We start from the raw sequence: 12,514 nt of genomic DNA on the forward strand, positions 1-12,514 counted from the left end.
AGGAGGTCTGTCAATTAGTCAGTGCAATGGAGCTGTGCAAAAATACCCTTGTAAACGTAAGCTGCTGCTAATTACTAAGCTGCCTTCAGAGGCAGGTTTTTAAACATTCAAAATCCATAACAAATATGGTGTTCCTGCTCCTAACCCTCCCCTTATCCTTCTCCACTCCTTTCCCTGCAAAGCGAACTACTTTCATGTTTTATTTATTTGTCAAAGAGCTTTGTAGTAGTGGGTCCTTTAAATCTCCTCGATGCTGACATTTTTGCATCACTTCAAAATAGCACGGAAAAATGATAGTGTCCTCTTGGTATTGGGGCTCAGCATGAAATTCCTGTCACAGTGTTTGTTGTTGCAGCATTTCTCTGAGCTTAGGGATATCGGCTGGCAGGAGATTTCCTCTCTTAATGGAATTTTTAATTTTGATTCAATTCAGAGTTATGCAGACAAGGAGCCCCACTGATGCCTGCATGGGGAAGAGGCCCCGGCTCAAATTCTAGTCTAGCTCAGCTGCTGCCACCACAAGCTTCTCAAGAAGCGTTCACTTGTTGGGAGAAAAGGGAGTGGGAAGGAGGAGGAAAGCACACTGGCTTTCTGAAAAAGTTACTTCTCCTTCCACTGAAGCTTCTCTTCTGGATGTCTGATGGTCTGATTCCAGTGTGCTAAGTAACAGCACCCTATGGCAGGCCGCAGCAGTAGGGATTCTCATTTACTTTTATTACAAGGAAGCTTTACTCCATCACATTCAAGGATAATTAAGCCAAAGTATTTCTTACTCTTCCTCCATTAAAGGAGTAGCTTTGATTTTGCAGCCAGGCCTTCAGGGTAGGTTTTATGTATGAAGCACATATATTTTCAGTCATCCTCAGAGACCTCCCTCAGTTAAGTTGGTGTAACTACACTGCGTTTGATGCAGTTCCTGGTGATTTACCCACCAGGAGTGGAGGTAGTCCTAGGCTCTCCTCTCTCTCTCTGCTGATTTCCAAACAACAAGTCAAACAAATGCTTCAAAGCAGAAGTAGTAGCCATTTGTTCATCAGCAGTGCCTATCAGTTTCTTGCAACAATGCCCATGGGTGTTGTTATTTTTTCTTTTTTTTTTCTTTTTTTTTCTTCTCTGAGTAGCCCCAGATCTTCCCATACCTATAAATGTGAGTTATACATCCATCTAGGTTTGAGAGAATATCAAAAGTGCCTGGTTCCTTATTTGTTGTATCTGGCTCTGTTCCAGACAGCTGATTAATTTTGATGATTCAGAATCTTTGGCAATAGAGCACTGAAAATATGAAAAAATATACAATAAAATATATTGAAAGCAACTTGAAATGTCAGGTAGAATTCAGTGGAAATAATGTACCCATCAAGGGAGATTAATGGCATTTCTACACAACACTTCACTTCTTCTGCATTCTAGATGGGCAAATAACCTGTTATTCTTGCAATTAATCATGGCTATAGATGTGGATATTCTTTGCATCTGACAAACTCTGCTCTCATGCATTTTCCACCAGGTGTGTGCTTCTCTTCCTTCTTAATTATTTCTTCAGATCCTTCAAACTGCCCTTTGGTCTTTGGACATCTCCAACTTGCTAGCATCACTCTTTCGCAGGTGACCATTCCCTTCCTTCAGTCCTTTATTTTATGGTGTGGAATGTGCTTATTTTTGAAAGGATTTCTGTTTTAGACAGGATTATTCTATCTGACTAGTTTGAGAAAGAAATGGTGCTTTGCCCTCACAGCTGAGGTTTTCAGCTGGCCTTCACGTGAGGGGTACCTCTGCTGAAAGAAGAGGAATCAGAAATTACTCCTACCTGGTATGATGAGGATTTCAGGCTTTGGTGGTGGTCTCATTCTTTGTTTGGTCTTTAAGACTATTCAAATGAACAGAAGAAAAGCAGGAGCTTATCTCCTCCCAGTTGGTAGGTTTTGGAAAAGCCACTTCTTATGCCAGTCTTGGATGTTTCTTCCAGCTGGTGAAAGTGGCCAAGCAGAGCTGGGGGTTAACAGATAGGTGAATTTCACTGTGGAGATCCTTGAAAAACAGTAGCATTGTTGACAGCAAGTGATTTTGTCAGAAAAATCCTTGAATAATTTTCTGTTCTATTCCCCCAGAGATGTAGAAAAAGGACCACGAGAGTGCTTCAGACTTGCCATAATGCAAATGTAATGACCCTCAACATAACATAAGATTATGTCTGAAATAGCTGTCACTTAAGTGCTGGTGATAATCTGGGTTTATTGAGGAAATGTAGGTCATCAGTAAGAACTGAGCTTGTAGCCTCAAAATTGAAAAGCAGGACTCTCAGATAAGGGACAAAATTATTTTGTCCTTTGCTTTATTGGCTGCTGGTTCAGAAACACTGGCATGCTCATCTGTGGCTGGCGCAAGAGCAGAGAGTGAGAGTGTTGCCCCACAGCGTCACCTGATACCACTCCTGCCAGCTGCGATGTCCTGCTCTTCAGTAAGTTCACAGGAGAGCCCAGACTCACCCATCTCACCAGCCCTCTCAAGTGAAATAATAAGTCCCAGAGAAGAGCTCTGCACTTCTTAGACACCACTTTGCAGTGAAATAGGCTCCTCCCTTTCATTTAACGTCCTGCTTTATCTTTAGCAGAAACCTGACCTCCTTTTGCACTACCTTTTCCTACTGCCTCTTGCCTCATGGGTTTTTGCTCACATTTGCCATGCTTCCCTGTGTTTTTCCTGTCCTCACCTTAAAATTCTGCTTTTTGTTAATTTTCTTGTCCCTTTCTTTTTCTATTTTGTTACAGTATGTATTTGTTGTTCAGTGTCCTGTTCTTTTACGTGTTACTTTGACTTGCTCTGGGGATTTCCTTGGTTTAAGGACTTTTATGCTCCTTTTTCTCATCCCTCCTTTTACTTGCTCCTTCTGTTCTCAGCCACAGTCTCACTATCCTCTTGACATACTTTTTATTTCTTTGCTCCTTTAAGTCTCTTCTGGTCCCTTCATCCTCTCACATGCAGCTCTTTTACTTCTAGTTTCCTTTACTGGAAACTTCACTTGAATATTCCAGAGCTTCCTTTAATATTTAATTTCCAGGAGAATTTGAGGGTGCTGTCATGTCTTATGATTTATTGCAGGTCTGAATAGTTCCAAAGAGCAGTATTACTGGATTGTAGCCAAAGCATCAAACCCTTCACTGCATTATACAGTCCAGTGAGATGAGGAGGTGAGTGTGACCACCAAATCCAGCCTGGATCTCCAAAAGCCCCTGCAGAAAGTTTTTAGCTCAAACCCAGCCAGAGAGATGCACTAAAATGTGGTGGAGCTGACAGTGAGAGAACACATCAGATGCTGGTTCCTCATTTGTCTCGGTGTGAAATGTCAGGGGCGAGCAGCTGTGTTGCTGTGACAGGTCACTGCGTGGTGTGCTGCCGTTTCCTCTGGCTTCCAGGGGCTCGGCTGAGGGTCAGGCACATCCAAGTAATGAAGTCCCTTAGCCGCACCTGCTCTGCAGAGGAGACTTGAGTCAGGTCTGTCCTGCTCTCTGGGTAGCTGCTGTACAGAGGATGATGAGGGAGCTGCTTTTTCCTTCGCCCCGCTGTGAGCAGCCTGTCAAACGTGCTCTCACGCGGGGGTCTCGCCTGGAGGGTCAGGAGGAGTTTGTACAGGTACCAGTGTGCTTGCCAACAGATTTTGCAAGAGCAGAGCTCTACCTGCGGGGAGCCCGAGAGGTGACAAGATGAGAGCCGAGTGCTGCCATCCGCTGTGGTGTTTCATTAAATACCTGCTTGCCCGTGCAGGGGAGAGGAGGCGGGGGGACCCTCCCCCTCCTCCCTGATCCCTCTGGGAATGCCGGGGAAGCAAGGGCAGAGAGGACAGCCTACTGCTGCTGAGAGATGCTTCTGGCTGAAAGATGTGGCATTTGGGAAAGGTAGGAATTGGTATTTGGGAAAGGTAGGAATAGCGTGGGCAGGATGAGGGTTGTGCTGATCAGTGGACTGCAGGTATTGGAGGCTGCTGGAAGGTTTGTTGCCAGTGTGTGTTTGACTTGGGGCAAGTCACCGCTTTCCCTGGCTACTGTGGGCACCCCCTGTAGCAGACACACTGGTGTCTGCTCTGCTGCCTTCATTTGTCTCTGCTCAAGTTATGTCAAGCAGTGTGGTTTTAACTAAGTGAGGGCTGGGGATGGTGAGTGGAAGCTTAGCGAGGAGGACGGAGGCACTACTCCCATTTCGCTTCCTTCCCACCTCCTTCTGCCACCAAGGCTGTCCTCACTCTGGGGGCACCTGTGTCTCCTCCCTGTGCTGCCCCTCTAACTGCCTTCTCCTCCTGCCCATGCACTGACGGGAGGAAGAGGAATGCTTATAGCCATGGTGTGTGGTGTCTGATGCAGGGGACAGGTTTCCTCAGGCTCTATTCATAAAAAAACAATGAGAAAAACCTTCCTTGGATGCTTCCATCCCCATTGCCCTCAGCGGGTAGGCAGCTCGTCTCCCTGTCTGCCTCTGAGGACCATCTCCTGCACTGCCTTCACCAGTCTACAAATTTCTTGCTTTCAGGCCCCCTTGCTACCTCTCTGGGGTCTTTCTTTCAAATATACTTCTTTCAGAAATCCTTCTGATAGCTTGTTCTCATTTCTTGATGAACAACTAGAGAGGAAATCCATCAATATAATTCCTGTGCTCCTTCTCCTTGTCTTTGAGCAGTATGAGTTATACCTATGTGACTAGGCCAATGTTCTGCAGCATGCCCAGGACAGGGAAACATTCAAAGGTGCCTAAAAACTTCTCTCTTTCTGGCTTCGAGACTATTTAAATTTTTGAAGGAGATTACTAAGGCTGGCTGGAGAAGAAGGTAAAGTAAATGAAGAAAAAAAAATGAAATAACTGAGAGCTATTTCTCCTCTTTTAGGAGGGAAGCAAACAGGGGCATTGAAACCAGAAACATCCAGATTTCAAGTTGGTATATGGAGCTTGCTGGATGCCTCAGTCCCTGGTGAGGTAAGGATTGTCTGCCTGTAAGCTTCATCTCCAGCAGAGCTCTGCTTAACTGAGGAACCAAAACTACCTGTGATGCTACTGTGAATTGTACAAATGTTTAAAATAGGGTAATGCAGGCTCTGCTGATACCCATTGAGGTTCTGGCTGGGCTTCTTACCAGTGAGGCTGAAAAGGATACCACCTTGCACAAAAGGCATAAACATATATTTGTATGCAGAGTCTTGGATAGTTCTGTGATGATATTTGAATTTAAGCATTCATTAAAACTGAAATTGCTTCAAGTCAGTGGGTGAGCTGGGAGAGAAAGACAGATAATGCTACTGTGAATGGGGCCATATAGTGATGCTTTGCTCCCAGCAGATTGTGCAGATTCCAGTAATGTTTTGTCTTTATGTGTTTCTCACCTTCTGTCTTACCTCTTTAACTTTCTGAAGGAGCAGGGAAATAATTGAATGCTGTGCTGGCTTTCTAAGCTGTTGTAAATAGCCAGGAGAGCCACTGTTTCAGGATAGTAAAGTCGATTTCTTGCCACTCTTGGAGCTATTGACAGAGGCTCTCTGGAGGCTGACATAGGCAGCACCAGGGGTCCTGTGCCTTGCTGTCTTGACTCCTTCTTTCTCTTTTGAAGGTTAAGATCCTGGTGGTTCAGGAGGACTATGCTTACCACCCCAAGGCAATCTGGCTCCATTCAAACCCCACAGCAGCAGGACACTGCTCAGGTTTCCATAAGGATTCACTCTTTCATCATTTGCCATCTTCTAGCACTTTAATAATAGGCATCTGGTACCTGTCAGTGTCAGCTACGAGGTACTATATATAGATGGATCAGTATGGTGAGTGATCCCTGTGTTCGTGTCGGTGAGCCACGCTAGGAATAGCACTGAAATAACACACTAAATAAAGCAGAACTTTTGGTAACAAAAGTAGAGGATTTTATTCAGTGACTTACAATAAATACTTAAATTAGAACCTCTTGGCATTTTATGTTTTTATATGGAATTAAATTTATTCTCTACTACTCTCATCTCATTTTTTAGTCTCTCTTCCCCGCCCCCCTCTTCCCCCATAGATATCACCTGTGGAAAATGCTGTAGGTAGAATGGTAAGATGGAAGCTTAGGTATCTGAAATTGAAACAATAGAGATAATTTTGTATCTGAAAAGAGATAGAAATAGCTTTCTGGAAGGGTGTGACAACCACAGTATTCAGATATTCCTGCTAAATGATGAAAAGTGGAATAACTTTCAGAAGAAATGAGAATACATTCTTCATAGATTCTCAAACCCACCAAGCTCCAATTTTCCTTTCTTTTTTTTTTTTCCCTAAAAAACTAGTAGAATGCAGTGTTTTCATTAACATTTCATTTATATTTCTGACATTTTTTACAGCCAGGAATGGTACAACAATTAATTAAAAATCATGAGTATCTGGATGACTAGAATCTGTGGCAAACTGCATCCAAAAAAACCATAAATCACAAAATATGTAGTCTTTATTGAGCTAGGTAGAAAACACCCAAACCCTATGAAAATTGTTCAAAGTGTCAGCAGTTTGGAAAAAAGATTTGTTTGGAATGACCTATTAAAACTATTTTTCAGCAAATTGGCAATGTGAAAAATGTCTCATTTGTCACATTGGATTGTAAAAATATCAAAAGATTTCTTTTCAGTGTTATTTTTCTCATTTTTAAAAGTGAAATTGCATTTTAAAGTTGAAAGCCATTCTAAACTCAAGACTGAAAAGTTCCGTGAAAAATGTCATTGCTTCTAAACATTTCTAATGAAAATTTTGTAAAGTTCATGGCTCCACAGAATGTTTTGCTGAGTTCAGTTCCTCATCTCCTAGTGAGGCAAGTTAATTGTGAAAAGCTTTCAGAGGAAGGTGTAACAGAGCAGCTTCCTACTTAAAATCTTCCATAACTGATGATGACAGTCAGTAGTTTTTTGATAATTTTCAACAATGGTTCCTCATATTCTTTGCACACTTTATGAGCTTCTTGCTTAACTTCAGAGGTTTTGCTTCCACTGTGGATTCCTCAGTAAACTGCAGAATAACCCCAGATTGCACAGTTTTGTGCTTGCATAAGGCAGACTTTAGGGTTTCCAGGGTACGTGGAGTTGAATTTCTCCTTTGTTCCCTTGGCAAGGAGAGTGAGCACTTCTTGTTCCTCAGGTGAAAAGTCACCTTCCTCTGCTGTTGGATCCACAAGACATTTGATTGGTTCTTGTGGGCTTTTTCAACACTGCTGATAGTCCTGGCTCATAAAGGGGAAGGGAAGGGAAGAAATCTCCTATTAGTTTCCCATGTAAAATACACTGTGTCTTCTCCTGCTGATCCTCCTAAACTGTCTCAATGGAGCAACTTCCTTATGACTATGGAAGAATACAAAATAAATCACTTTTTTTTTTTCCCCTTGGCTCCACTCCCTCAATAAAGAGGCTCTTCCCTGTTTGGAGGTGTTGATCCCTCAAGACAAGCCTCCTGGGAGCTCAAGGACAGCATTCCTAGCAACTTTGACCCTGTGCTCCTTCAGGTCACCCCACATCTCCCAGTGAGGACCCTCTTTAGTCTCAGGCCTAGTGTTCTAGGCCCTGGCAGAGGAGGACAGATGCCTAAGGAAAATATCTGATATGTGCTTTCACCTGCTGTCAGAGAGACAAGGTCATGGGTAATGGAGTGTGTGTGAGTCTAATGTGACCTCAGAGCACTTTAAAGGGCAGTATTCTTTCCTTCCATGCCAAAGGAAGAGCTATTGCAGGCAATTTGGCAGGAACTAGCCAGCAATTAATTGAGCAACAATTTCAACCATTGCAAGGCTCTATTGTTGAGGGTATTGATGGCAAAGTGACTGATGTCTCCTGGACTGCAGGTAAATGTGATTCCTGGTGTTGGATTCAAGCTGACCGAGAGGGAGTCCATAGTGACATGGACTTCTGCTAAAGAAATAGGCTTTTGTAAGAATGAGTAACAGAAATATATATTTTTTATATGATATATACTATTACAAATATCTGCATGTTTCTTCATTTTTAATAGGAAACAGTCTGGTTCAAGCCTAGACAAACAGAAGCTAGATGGCCATTGATTTTGGCTACTAATGTTGCTAAAGGCGGCTAGGTTGAAGAAGTCTGACTCTTTCCCCTTTCGTACCTTGATCAACATATCTTGGAGTGGCATTAATGTGGGTAGTGTGAGGAGTAATGCTTTTAGAGAGAACCAAGGAGAGGAGAACCCCTTTTTTCTGTGCTGGGCATCTCTGTACCATAGGACTTCTTTGCAGTCCTGCTTCTCAAGTAGGGCTGGGTTCTCCATGGCTAGTTTCAGAGATTAAGCCCTTCCAACATGGAAAAAGAAGGCTGCAGTGTTTGAGAAGGCTGCCAGGGTACACTGCTGTGTCTGTCCTGTGTGATGGTGTGGGATTTGTTCAGCTGTCAGTGCTTGTGCCTCTCCAGTCATGCTGCAAGCCTGGGAGAGGGAAACAGTTACACAGAAGAAAACGAGGAACATTATTCATTATCCTGATTTTGTTGGGAGGGCTCAGCAGTTCAAGTGCTCTGAGGGCGTAATTGAAGCACTAAAAACAAAGAGCTGACTTGTCACAGCGCTTGAGAGAGGAATGAAAAAATAAATGACAGAAGGGAGTTCAGATGTGTGGGAGAATGGTGGTGGCTGAAATTTCAGCCTGCTTGAGAAATTGTCTCTCTTCTTGTATTACTGTCTCAGCTAGAGATTTCATGGGGCTGCTGCAGCTAAATTTCAAGCTGGATGAAGCCAACAGAAGCACAAAAGGGAGTATTCCTTGCTCCTACCCCAACATCTGAGGGGGAGAGTGTAGGAGGTGTTGCTCCCACAGGGTATGGGAGGTTTCCTGCTGCTTCCAGGTACATTTTTACTTCTCAGTGGTCCTTCCCTCACCATGCAAGGGTGGAAGCTGTTCTCAGTGTAGCCTCCTAAACTCTGGGATTCACCTCAGTCCTCTGTTCACCAAGTCTAGATACAATGATTTTGAGGTCAAGTGGTAAAACCCAATTGTTCTCTAGACCTTTCTCTGGTGATGTTCACAAGACACTGTAGTGCATTGTGCTTTGCTTAACTTGCCCACTGGTGGAAGACATGAAGTGGTAAATTATTCATCTTTCAAATGAGATATAAATCCTAAATCCTTGCTAATCCTTGTATCCATATCACGAACCCATACAAATGACAAGATATGCAGAGCTTCAGACCATTAGGAAGAGGCAATTATGTAGCCAACAGCAGCACTGGGCAGTGGTGGGGAAAACTCAAGATGTTTAATTTGGTGTGGAAAAATGAGGTTCAGAACTTGTATTGTCTAATTCCCAAATTTACACTGCCTGCCAAATGTGTCAGGGTACTGCTAAAATGACTGACTTGTGGTTTTAGCTAGAAGAGATTGTCTCTGTGTTAGTATAGCCCATTCATTTCCAGTCCTGGGTGGGTTTCAAATGAGACAGAGGAGAATTTTAAGATAAATTGGAAAAATCATAGCAGGAAGGAGAGGAAATTGTATGATTTCTTCTGGCCTCATCAAACAACCAGGTCCAGGTGCATCTGGGCTATGGTTATAATTTCATTCCCATAGTCCTGTTTCCTCGTATGCAATTTCTCCATATCACAAAATACTTCTGTAAGGTGAATGGCTGTACTGGAATGGGTGGGGAAAATTAAGCACAGTCGAAAAGTAAAGAAAAGCTTGATGCATTCAAACTATCTTTCATGGTTTCAGAAGTCTTTCCCTATCCCTTCCCTTGGTATTACTGATGGATGCAGCCTATCTGGAAAATGGACACACATATGCCACTATATAGAAGTGGGTTTTGACTGAGTCCTAAAAGAGTTTAACTCATCCATCAATTGATTATATTGTCATTGCTACATAAGGCTGTTCAGCATAGAGCATCTATTACTGGGGCTCTGTTTGAAACATTGCCCTTGTTGTGCAGAACTATTTAACTTTGTCTCTTTGAAACAAAATGCAAAATGTTTCTTATCTTGCAAAAAGACAGATTTATTCTCAGTCTTTTGAAAAACAGGTATGTGCATCTGAAAACATTTCTTTCAGTGGGCACCCATAGAGGTGCCAAGTTTTCACCAGCGAGGCTAAGCTTCTCCTTCGACCTCAGTGAAAATAACGCAGTGTGAGTAAGTCTGGTGCAGTACAAAGAGTAAATGCATGTGTCCTTTCCCTAGGAACTTCCCATTTTGTGGCTTGCACAAACACGCTTGAGGGACAGATGGAATATGGTTTGGAATCGAGTGGTTGGTTTGTTGGTTTTTTTTTTTTGTTTTGGGGTGGTGCGGGGCGGGGCTGCTGGTGTTTGAGGTTTTTTTCCCTTAAAAGGTAACAGAAATTCCCAGGTCCCGTAGTTGTTCCGAAGGGGCTATCCCGGCTTTGGGCAGCGCATCCTAGCCGGAGTCTTCCTGGGATCCCGGCGCTCGCCCCGCCGCCGCCGCTGGGTGCCAGTGCAGCCCCGGCGTAGGCAGCCGGCTCTGCATCTCACCGCGGTCTGCAGCTTCTCTCTGCTCGCCGTTCCCCCCTATTCCCGCTGCTCTGCCTCTCCCTTTCTTCTCCTGTCCCCTTCCCCATTTAAACGACAGCAAAGACGCTGCCTCAGGGCCGCAGTGCGGCCGCTGCCCTGCCTTGGTGCCGAGGCCGGGCTGCCCTGGGCGGCTCTTTGGGTGGCAGTGGGAACAGTGAGGACATTGAGCCCCAGCTTCCTCTGCTGAATGGCCTGGCAGCCTCCGAACCTGGCCCTTTGCTTTGGCAGTCTCCAAATCCGGCTCATCGCCGTGTCTTTGACCTGAATATCGTGGGGAGGGGAACGGGGCTGGCAGCACGGAGAGAGGGCTGTGCTCCTGCAGGACTCAGCCGAGCGGCTGCTCTTGTCCACATCGGAGCGTATTTTTCCACCCCTGCAAAGCAGGATCAGTGCTGACAGGCTGTGATGAGCACTTGCTGGATGAATAAGAGAAGGATGGTCTTCCTGCCCAACTGCTCTTTCCTTCCCCACGCAGTTTATTTCAGTTGTCCCTTACCGTGAAGATCCTGGGGCTGGAAACACCGGAGGTGGCGGATGAGGTTGATTTAGTCATCGCTTGGTTGACTAGAAAAGATTTAAGCTTTCCAAGTAACTTGGAGCTGTGGGAGCATGCTACTACCCTTCGGTAGTGCTAAGCATTTTGACTGATTTAGTGCAACATCTTTGGTTTCAGCAGAGGGAGGAATGAGCGGTTTTCTTTCTGAAAACCATCTCTCTGTTGTTTCAAGTTGGAAAGTTCAGAAATCAATTATACAATTGATTTTCAAAATGCAAAATTAGGCTGTGAGGCTGTAGAGAAGGATTCTTGAGAACCTTCAAATCTGGTAGTGGTAGTTTATTATTTCTACAGCACTTTTTTACCAGCAACTTCACAGCTGCTGCACCAGTGTTCTAGAAGCAGAAAAGTACTGTCTTCACTTCCAAAATAAAAATAAATGAGCTACATGCAAATAAACTGACCTTCTCAAGTAGCACAGGGCATCTATAGCAGAGTAGAAAAAAGAAGGCAGAACCCCTAAATCCTGCATACCACTGGCTATGTAGAGAAATGCATAAACATAACTGTTAGCAGAGCTGTGTCAAGATACTTAGCCAAGTGCTTAATGCTAGATGGTCTTTTGAAAGTTGTTTCTTCCAGCTAGTGCTGTGATACCCCTGAAGCTAGGAGTCATGAAGCTGCTGTTCAAAAGAACCTCAGCACTCCTGGAAAACTTTCCTCCATCAGATAGGATGTTGGTTTTTTTTTAATCCAATTCCACAGCCTGAAGAGAGGATAGTGCCCAATGCCAAGTTGTCTTTCTTCTGCAGATTGAAAACCTGGAGCCTACCATTCCTGGCATGGCTATGAACACCTCCTAATAATGCTAAGGATCATAGATAGGCATCAGGAGGAGCCTAGGCTTTAAAGAGAAGCCTGCCACTGGGGCATCATTTCTCCAGGAGCTGTCAGGAGAACTGTGTCTTTTGAATGGTTCCTGTTCACAAAAGTAACAAACATGTCATTATTTTGTATTCCCAGAGAACCAAAAGGAGGCAGTCCACCCCAAGCTGCCTTCAAAAGCAAGGATCCTGCGATCAGAAGCTGCAGCACTGTGAGAGCTGAAGGCAGACGTGCGGGAGGAAGCAGAGAGCTGTGAATGATGGATGCCAGTCAGGTGTGAATTTAAAAAATTCCAGCGGGAATGCCTTTTGGCAGTGCCTGCATGACAGAAGCTGGTGAGATTGGTCACGTGTCTGACAACATGAAGTTGTCACCTCTGTCTCATGGACATCCTGCTCTAAAGGATGAAGGCAAGAGGTGGAAGGTGAAAGAATATGTGGCAGAAAATGAAGTTTAGGTGCAGCTCCCCAGGCTGGTGTCCTTTCCAGGAGACCACTGTGGGAAGAGAGGAAACTTGCTGACCTGGTCTGTTGAGCCTTGAATTTCATCCCTCTCTGGAATAAACAAACAAAATTCAATAATCTTTGTCTGTTGAGATACTTTCTATTTT

The sequence above is a fragment of the Lepidothrix coronata genome, unplaced genomic scaffold, assembly GCF_001604755.1.
Source record: "Lepidothrix coronata isolate B3197 unplaced genomic scaffold, Lepidothrix_coronata-1.0 Scaffold184, whole genome shotgun sequence".
Lineage (NCBI taxonomy): Eukaryota > Metazoa > Chordata > Aves > Passeriformes > Pipridae > Lepidothrix > Lepidothrix coronata.